The 11,173-nt window shown below is 37.2% G+C and overlaps 1 pseudogene; it reads right to left on the bottom strand.

The window, feature by feature from the left end:
* Positions 1-4,304: 4,304 nt before the first annotated feature.
* On the bottom strand, positions 4,305-5,396 carry LOC120352624 (annotated as a pseudogene).
* Between the last annotated feature and the right edge of the window lie 5,777 nt (positions 5,397-11,173).

The raw sequence follows: 11,173 nt of genomic DNA on the forward strand, positions 1-11,173 counted from the left end.
TGTTTTCTAAAACGCTTTTTCTTTTACATAGAATCGGCATGCTTGCTCACTAACCCTCTGATCATAGTTTAAGCGAATGCTATTATACACAACTAATTTGCCACAAGGTGTCAGGCTAATTCTCAAATTATATGGTTCGACCGATTACTTAGGTCGCCGAATAGTAAATACCAAAGAACCTGAACTCAAAATATTATCTGTTTTATTTTATTAAATAAATATCAATATTACTTTTATTTTCATTTGGCTGTTCAAAATCATAGCCTTGAGAGCCATTATTATCCAATCTAGTGTTTGTTGACATCGTATCTGTTGATAATGATACAGCTGCTTGCTCGAGACCTATCAATTTCCTTTCATTTCATGATTTTGAGAAATATCCAGAATTATATTCTTACAAACTCTAAGCAAATATGGGAAGTAATAAGAGAAATAACTGAAGTGCAACGGCCAAGAACACAAATCCACCAAATCAACTTGGAAGGGAGAGATTTGAAATTGGGAGATGATGATAAAGATATGGAAAATTCTTTCAATGATTTTTTTATTAGTATTGGATCAAAACTGGCCCAGGACATTCTAAATAGGGATTGTAATGGCGCAGATGAGCATGCGGCAGCTGATCAGATAGTCTGCCGGTCATTATTCTTTACACCTGTCAGTGAGGACGGAATGATAAAAATCATCAATAGTCTCAAAGCTAATAGTGAACCAGGACTCCATAATTAAGAACCAGATTTTTTCAAACAGAATAATACTATACTTGCCAAGACTTTAACACATATTGCAAACTGAATTTTTGAGGAAGGTGTTTTCCTACAGTGTCTTAAAGAAGCTGTCATTTGTCCAATCTCAAAAACGACAGGAGATAAGAGAGATATGAATTGCTACAGACCCATATCATTACTCAGTACATTATCAGAAATTTTTGAAAAGTGTATCAAAACAAGACTGATCAGCTTTCTTGAAAAAAATAATCTTCTATCGCTAAACCAATATGGTTTTAGATCTATTCGCAGAACAAATGATGCTATCCACTATGTGACCACTCAGATTGCCAATAAAATAAGCACTGAAGAGAAACCATTAGCAGTATTCTTAGATTTGAAGAAGGCTTTTGATACAGTGTCACATGACATTCTTCTTTCAAGGCTTAATAACTATGGAATAAGAGGAGTTGCATGGAATTTTTTCAAGAGCTACCTATCAAACCGAACACAATGTGTGAGAGTCAATGGATGTATAAGCAACAAGCTGACTGTAAAGTTTGTAGTGCCACAAGGAACAGTACTAGAAACAATTCTTTTTCTTCTCTACATAAATCCATTATGCAACATGGAAATTAATGGATCAATCATCACCTTTGCAGATGATACTGTTCTACTGTTCTCTGAACCGACCTGGGAGATGACCTGGAGAGAAGCTGAGACTGGACTTCAGAGGGTGTCTCGCTGGTTGAGTGAAAATCTGCTAACATTGAACCATGAAAAACCCTTCTCTCTGACCTTTTCGGCGACTCAACATGGACAGCCAACAGGAGATGAGATAGTAATCAAGAATCAACGGAATAACACTTCATACACAGTTCACAGGAAACAGTCACAGAAATACCTGGGAGTTACAATGGACTCTTTTCCGCGCTGGGATCACCATCTCAATGAATTATGCGGGAGACTGAGGAAGACCATCTGCAGATTCAGGATTCTGAGGACTTTGGTCGACAAGGGATGTTTAAGAGTTATCTACTTCTCTCTAGCACAGTCCATCATGCTGTATGAGATTGTGGGATGGGGAGGTGCAAGCTTCTTGCACATTGAACTGCTCCTCAGGGTACAGAAGCTGATCATGAGGGTCATCAACCAGAAACCTCCACGCTATTCATCAGACCAGCTATTCAATGAGTTTGACGTGACGGATCCAAGACAGCTTTACTCCAAGGAGATGCTATGCAGATAACACAAGAACCCAACAACATTTCAAACCAGAAACCACAACCACAACACCAGATACAGGAATCTTCTCATCACCAGTGTTGCAAGGAAGGCACTATACCAGAGACTTTTCAATCATTTAGCTCCAGAATTATATAACTACTTCCTGCAAACTTTAAACAGATTAATCATCCTAGAAAGTTCAAAACAATAGTACACAATTGGTTGATGAGCGAAGGAAGACAGAACATAGAAAACATTATTTCAAACAACTAACCACCTAATGACTTACTAAACACTAGCTAATTAATAATACGCTCAAAAAAACTAACAAAACCTACTCTAGAACATGGTACGCCATAGCAGAGTAGGTTAATTTCCACACAGAAAAACTAAACAAGTAGAGAACACATTATAAGGATTTTTTGTAACGAACTATTGTATGTAATATTGTAATTTATCTAATATTTTGTGTAATTGATGTTGTAGTTTTAGTTTCTTGGGAAATCAACATTAATTTATCATTATTTATTTATTATTAACTTCATTCAATAGCACGACAGCCGTCATTAAGAGGTCTACAAAGCAATTGAAGGGATTTTACGAAAATTTGAAAAGGCGGGCGAAAAAGAAAAATACCGAAGACAGATTGAGTTTGTTTAAAACGGGTGGTGGAGCTCAAGTAAAATCGGTGCTTGATAGCACCGAACTTCAGATGCTGAATATTATTAGAGACAGGATTGAGCCTAATCCATTTGATAGTGATGCAGGTCTCTATACTCCAAAAGGTATGTAAAATTTTGGATTTGAATTTGTTTTACTCATTAATATTGAGTAGAAAATGAATTGAAATGAAATTTAGTATTGTTAAAATGTCTTATTCACAAAATTAGTTGGGCCAAACTTATACGCTACGGTAGCAACAAGTATCATGATGACAACCATCACAAGGGCATAATACATATTTATACATATCTCACATTACTATTATGAGAGCTTTACTATTATATAAATGAAAACATCCTTTGACATTTTTATTCGAGTATTCTTCGCACAGTAATAGGTGCTTTTTCTAGCATTTTCTAGCTTTGAACATGGTGAGTTGATAGATTGATCTAGTGCAACAGTTTGCAATGAAGGGATATAACGTTAAAAACCTAGATGAATTATTGGTTAAAACCCCGTATTAATTGTGATATTATCTTTCTCAGATTTGATACAAAGCTGTTCTTGAAAAATCTCTTCTTGACTATGATTTTGAAGATGAAAATGTTCAAAAGGTATTGACAAAGCCAGATACAACATCACTGAAGAACTACCAGTACTGGTAAGTAGAATTAGTTTTATGTAAAGGCGGCTCGAGGCTGGTATTACATGGCAGCTACTACTTCTATTATCATAATATTGATCATAGTTACTATAAAAATATGATTTCGTATTTGCATATGATCAACTATGATAATAATAGACCGATTACCGTGTAATATCAGCCTTATCAAATCGTATTGGTTACTGCAATGCACATTATCAATTGTCACAGTTATTTTGTCAAGTTCCTGACAGTGCAACTCGTCGTTTGCTTCAAGTTAATGTGTACCAGTGATGCCTTTTGCATTAGCATAATCTTCATCAGCTAAGTTCAATTGGGCGCTATTTGTTCCCTTAATTTCCAGTAAATCGTGAAAAACAACATTATAAAGCTGTGAGGGCAATACAATCATGTTTTTATTTTTGTTGAAGATCACCAACCCAACTGATCAACTGAAGATGAAATGAACAAGAAAGTGGACAAGTAGAAATCGGCCTCTCATCAAGAATAAGCGATCAGAAGCCGCTGAAGTCAGAGACAACTTGTGCGTGCTTTCCCAGACAAGAAAAGATTTGATTTGTTCACAAATCGAACAAGCAAAGGAAAAATGCTCATGATTTGAATCTTCATGCTCAAGATTTGTTAAATCTTCAGCTGCAGGCAGAAGCATTCAAATCTCAGGTTGAAGCAGCAAAATTGCAGGCAGAAGCAGCAAAATTGCAAATAGAATACTATAAAACTAAAATAGCTACTTGTAAGAATGATGAAAATTTCCAGTAATATAAAAGCTATGTTATTGAATGTTGTGTACTTCTTTCCCTTCATACTATAGTTTCAAAGTAAAACAATGGTTTTCGTTCTTGGAAACACATTACTTAACAATGCAATTAGTTGTGAACTCACAAATGAATAATGTTGAATATTTAATATTGTTCAATTCAATGAACACTAGTTGTAGTTGTAAATTAGAGTTCACCAGTTTATTTGTTTACCAGGGATCTCCAGACTTTGGAATGGCCCTTTCTGAAGCTGATATTAGCTGAATGAACTCAATTAATAATCACCTATTTTCTGAATAAACTCAAATAAGTAAAGTGTGCTCCAACAATTCTTCGACGATGAACAGCTGGTGTTCCTGGAACTTCATTTTGAGGAGGATCAATTGGCTGATCGTCCCTTCTAATGCGGAAATAGTGCAGCAGCTCGACGTCTTCAGGGGGCTCTTCATCTCTAGTCACGACTGCAATATTGTGGAGAACTGCAGTTGAAACAATGATAGCCAATGTGGATTGCAATTTAGTCCGGAGGCCAAATTTGAGAGTTGGAAAACGTCTTTTCCAGACTCCATACTGTCTCTCCACAGTATTCCTTGTCCTTACATGCGCTTTGTTATAATTTCCCTCACCAACATTATTGGGATTCAGAAAAGGAGTAAGCAGGTACGAAGATAGAAGATACCCGTTGTCACCCAGTAGGTGGCAATCTCTGATCCTATTAGTTTCAAAATTCATTCGCACTTCACTATTATCAAATATGTAGCTGTCATGCAACTGAGCCTGGCCAACGTGCAACAATGTTTCTGATCACCAGTTTACTGTTACAAACAGTTTGAACATTGATTGAGAAATAACCCTTCCTGTTTCTGAAAATTTCTGCATTTTCTCCTTCAGGAGAAAGGATCGGAATATGCGTGCAGTCTAATGCCCCAACTACACGCGGAAATTCTGCTATTTGGTGAAACTCCATCATCACCTGTCTTCTTTCAGCCTCATTTGGAAACTTGATACTAAATTTTTTGCTGCTAAAGAAGCAATTGCTTCAGACACTTTGCGGATTGTTCTGCAAACTGTCGATTTTGACACTCCAACCAAGTCCCCAGACACAATTTGAAATGATCATGTGGCATAGAATCGGAGTGCCAATAGCAGCTGTTGAATCGGTGTTAGAGGTTTATTCCGATTTGTTGTGAATTCTAAGCGTCCTTCGATTTCCTCTAATATTTTTATCACTAACACTTTCGAAAACCTGTACCTTATTTTAAATTTGTCTTCGTCCATGGAGTATATGTCGTTATTTTTCTTGAGCATCACACGGTCACGAGGAATATTTTCAAGAAATTCTATATACATTATTTCTTCCTCAAAATCTTTCTCCATTTTCTATACTATAATAATAATACTGATTAAAAACTATGAACTGATTTAAAAATATTAAACTGATGAAAAACTATTAACTGATTACTAACTATTAATTGATTACTAACTATTAACTGATTACTAACTATTAACTGATTAAACGGAACTAATAAATAACACCAACTAAATTCAATCACACAAAACTTTGAAATTTTTCACTACGTCAAAAAATAACGTACAAACAAGCAAGGAAATTGATCGAGCCAGTCTTTTGACCGTGTTCAAATAATTTGATCGCCCCTTCGGCGGCAGTCAAAATTAACCATTGGTTTGACCGAGGTTAAACTTAACTGGTGTTGGTGTAACGAATTATTTCTGATTTGACCAGTTGAGGGACTTTAACCATGTTCAAATGCCTTGACCAAGGTTAGTGAAACGGGGCATAAATGTTTGAATGTTTAAATGTTTATATGTTGCGCATTCACGGCGATACGCGGTAGAAGATTTTCATGAAAGTTGACAGGTAGCCTATGTTCCTTTTTAAATTGTGCGCCGACGTATATACAAGGTTTTTTTGGAAATTTTGCATTTAAAGGATAATATAAAAGGAAAAAGGAGCCTCCTTCATACGCCGATATTAGAGTAAAAATCTGGTGTGGCGCACTCACACAACTTTCTTTGCCGTTATGAAAATTCATCACCTGACTGCCGCGCATCTCAAGTCTTCTATACAAAAATCTAAGCCAGCTGGTGACAGGACTATAACACTGGAGACACACGAGATCTGTTATCTCTTCATAGTGAATGATTTAATAGAATCAACAATTGCCAACAGTTTGCAATTGGAATAATAATATTTTCTCCAATTTCGAGCTTATTTTAAATTTTAGGTGAAAATTTTACTGAACACTGAATGTAGAGATTTTCATGCTCAATCTTTTCCATTTGGATTTTTTTGTTTAAATATTGTATCTGAAGCCTGATAATTGGGAATCTAAAATCAAACTTTGCATAGATGGGACGGAGCTCCTGGAATTTTCACAGATATAGGACATATGGCAGTTGATAGAGCTTATCAATTACTATTTAAGGTATGAATTTGATCAAAATCGTTGAAGCCGTTTTCGAGAAAATCGCAAAAAACCCTGTTTTTGACAACATTTTCGCCATTTTAGCCTTCATTTTGAATTGCATCAGATCGAAATTTTTCGTGTCGGATACTTATATCGTAAGGACCTTAAGTTCCAAATTTCAAGTCATTCCGTTAATTGGGAGATGAGATATCGTGTACACAGACGCACATACACTCATACAAACACACTCACACACACACACACACACACACCCACACACCACACACCACACACACACACACACACACACCCACACACACACACACACACACACACACACACACAACACACACACACACAACACACACACACACACACCACACACACACACACACACACACACACAACACACACACACACACAACACACACACACACACACACACAACACACACACACACACACACACACACACACACCACACACCACACACACACACACACACACACACACACCACACACCACACACACATATAGATTATTACATACATACATACATACATATCCGGGTCCCGTTCCAGCTAGTGCCGGTCTGGGTGTTTACAATGCCTCTCCATCTTGTTCGGTCCTCCACCATCGCTCGTCCTCCACCTGCCGCCATCGGTGTCCTCTCTTCACCACTTCGTTGGCCACTGAGTCTGTCCATCGTCGTCGCGGTCGTCCTCTTGGTCTCCTCCCTTCAATCCTCATCTCCTCCATTCTCCTTGGCAGCCGATCCTCTCTCATTCTCTTCATGTGCCCAAACCAGCGTAGTCTCATACTTTCAACCTTTTCCCTTATACTCCCCATGTTCAATTCTCTTCTTATATCCTCATTTCTAACTCTGTCTCTTCTTGTCTTCCCCTTTATTGCCCTGAGGAACCTCATTTCTCCTGCCTGTATTCGACTCCACTCTCTTTCCGTCATCGTCCATGTCTCGGCTCCGTATAATATGATGGGTACGTAATACATCTTGTATATCATAATCTTTGCCTTTTCTGGTACTTTTCCATCCCAAATCAAATGTTTCACTGTTTGGTAGAAATTCCCCCCCTTTTGTAATCTTCTAGTTATCTCGTGGTTTATTCTCCCATCATCTGCAATTTCACAGCCCAAGTACCTGAAACTTCCAACATTTTTCTTACATTTTTCTAGATTATTCTTATTATAGATTATTTTGGCCACTTTGTCCCGGCATCCTCGGAGGATATCTTTCAACTAATAACTTACATTACCCTAGGATGCGCGCCTCCACGTTGGTGCGGCTGGATAACTCAATCCGATATGAAAGATAGGATTGTAGTGAACTGAAACGGAACAAAACAAACGGTCAACGGCTCTGAAGGCGTAGGTAGATATTACTTCCAAACGGCGGAAGAGGCGGATGAACCTGGGGGAGTTAACCCTGAGAACAAATCCTGCATGCTTGGAAGCAGCAAGATGGCGTCCCCATCATCATGCTAGCCCGGCGCAGCGTTCGTACCGCGGCCTGGGGACATCTCTATTACTGACAAGCGTCAAAATAAAGCTCGGATCAGGACTGGAATAATCGGATTGTTACCGGAAAACCAAAAAATATAGGAAATGGCACACACACACCCACACACCACACACACACACACACACACACACACACACACACACACACACACACACACACACACACACACACACACACACACACACACACACACACCCACACACCACACACACACACACCACACACCACACACACACACACACACCCACACACACACACACCCACACACACACACACACACCACACACACACACACACCACACCACACACACACACACCCACACACACACACACACACACACACACACACACACCACACACACACACACACACCACACACACACACACACACACACACACACACACACACACACACACACACACACACACACACCACCCACACACACACACACACACACACACACACACACACACACACACACACACACACACACACACACACACACACACACACACACACACACAACACCACACACACACACACACACACACACCACAACACACACACACACACACACACACACACACACACACACCCACACACACACACACACACACACACACACCACACACCACACCACACACACACACACACACCAATACCCAAAAACCACTTTTTTGGATTCAGGGGACCTTGAAACTTATAGAAATGGGGTACCTTAATTTTTTCGGAAAGGAATACTTTCCTTACCTATGGTGATAGGGCAAGGAAAGTAAAAATCAGACTACAGAATTATTCATCATAAATCAGCTGTTAGTGGACTATAATACTACCCGTTCAAAAACATCGAACATCTTGAAAATGTATCTTTCCACCAACGTTGTAGACATTAATTGCAGTCAGACCTGATAACAGTGCTCTCACTCACATTCCAGGACGATACGTCAAGGTACGATAGGACAGAAAGCTCCACGTTTATTTAGGATATTTTCTAGACATTTCAAATTTATAAATTATTTATCAATTTTTGAGAAAACATAACAACAGGTCAATGTAACTTACTGAGAGCGAGGTCTACTGCTCACAGAACTACTAGTATTAAATTAAAGAATAGGCCTATAACCATCCTATAAAAATCAATAATCTATTATGCAGCATTTCAAGTTGATCAGCCCATTAGTTCAGACCTAATGATGCCTCATTCGTGAATTTCCAATCCCGTATTTGCATAAGCCAATTCTCTGATTTATTATCAATTATGGACCAGCAGGTAACCCGTTCTTCTTCTGATTTGTGGGGTATTACACCATGCTGCCTGTTGTACATCAGTCACAAACTTCTCCAACTCCCGATCAATATGTTCTTCGTGTGGAATAAAGTGCTTCTATTTCAATAAAATTTCTTTCTAATAGAATAGAAATGTCTTTAATCTGGAATTTGGATAGTATTTTACCAAATAAAAATCGATTAGATAGAATCGAAGAGATTACTATGATTCTAGGAAGAATCAATCTACATGTTATGACGTCATCAATTCAGTTATGAGGCCTGAAGTAATAGTAGGTATTGGCAAGAGACACTTCCCTCCTGATTCCTTCATGGTAAAGACCCTTATTTAAAAGTTACAATAAATGTCAGTGAGATTCTTGTTTGTTAAATATTATGTATTTTAATTGTAAGCCAATACTTTGAGGCGATATTGTTTATCACATTTTAAAATTATTTTTCAATTGATTGCTTTCTGGAAATTCAAATTTAAACTGCTCATTATTCAATTGGTGAAGGGGATAATCAATTTTGAAATTCCTCACATGCTAAAGACTGAAGCTTGGACGAGCCGCCGATTATATAAATAGGGTAAGAGAAACCACAACACCAGGAAGGAACACGTGAGTTATCTTTTTATTTATGGGGCACCACCCTCCACTTCAAAAAAGTTCAGAAGTTATTTCAATTTTCTTCGTTAAATAAATGGCCATGTCGACCAGTGCTTATAATTGCAATAGTAATAAGAATCAGACTGAATTGGAACTGTAATTTATTGTGGTTGATTAACTGTCCTCATCTGCCTGAATCATGACCTTGATTGAGTCTCAAATATTGTGGTCTCTTTTTTGTTAAATTATTTTTAGAAATTTAATTTACTTTTCAGAATTTTTAAAGTCTGTAAAACATGCATGTTAGCACAGCATCATAGCACAAGCTCAATTAATTCTGTTGACATTAAATTATTTAAAACCTGTTTATCAAATTCTGAAATTGCACTGTTTGTCAATTATTATTATGATAATTTTTTTCTCGAATTTAGTAATTTGCTTCCTGAGTTCGATTATTTCTTCAGCCCTTTAATTTTTTGTGCCTGGCACGTCTGCACTTGTCAGGAGCCGATCAAAGACAATCATTGAAATAATTGATCCAAATCTGGATAAAGGAACAGATTCAAGTGGAAATATTGAGTGGGGTCAGATTGATATTGCATATTCTCTGTCTTCACCTGCTAATATATCAGCTTTTATCTGTGTCCAACTTCAACTTGGAAGCAAACCTCCTACTGAGCAGATGCAGCTGTGGTGATAATTCCACACAGTAGAGCATAAAGTTTGAAAAGATTTTGATCTTGAAATATTTTCCGAACGGCATTTGGTCTATCGAACCTATCCTAGTCCTTCAGAATTTATGAGAGACACAAATTATATGCATTAAGAAATCATAGGGTTACCAATTTTCTCAAAAAAAAGTATTCCAATTATAGGAAAAAATGTAGATTGAATTAGAATTTAAAAATATCAAATTGAAGTTTGTAAAACAATAATAATAAAAAAACAATAAAAAGAGTATTGAACTCTTGAATCAATAATCGAACAAGTTGAAATCGGAATCTTTCTTATCTAGCAATTTCAAAAACCGATGATAACTCTATTTAGCATGCTTCAAATTTGTGACTTTTAGAGAATAGAGCAGGAACTCTATAACTCTACAACTCTATGGTGCTAGTAAAAACATGATAGGATTATAGGTTAGAAAAAATTCAATATTATTTGCTATCAATATCAATAATATTAAATTTCATTGATTAAAATTGTTATTCAGTTACTGACACGTATTTTTTCTTCTTCTCTCATTAAAAAAAATGAGTCCCATCTCTTCAATAATAGTTGATACAAATAATTATAATTTAGAAACGT

The sequence above is a fragment of the Nilaparvata lugens genome, chromosome 1 (genome assembly GCF_014356525.2).
Source record: "Nilaparvata lugens isolate BPH chromosome 1, ASM1435652v1, whole genome shotgun sequence".
In the NCBI taxonomy this organism is placed as follows: domain Eukaryota; kingdom Metazoa; phylum Arthropoda; class Insecta; order Hemiptera; family Delphacidae; genus Nilaparvata; species Nilaparvata lugens.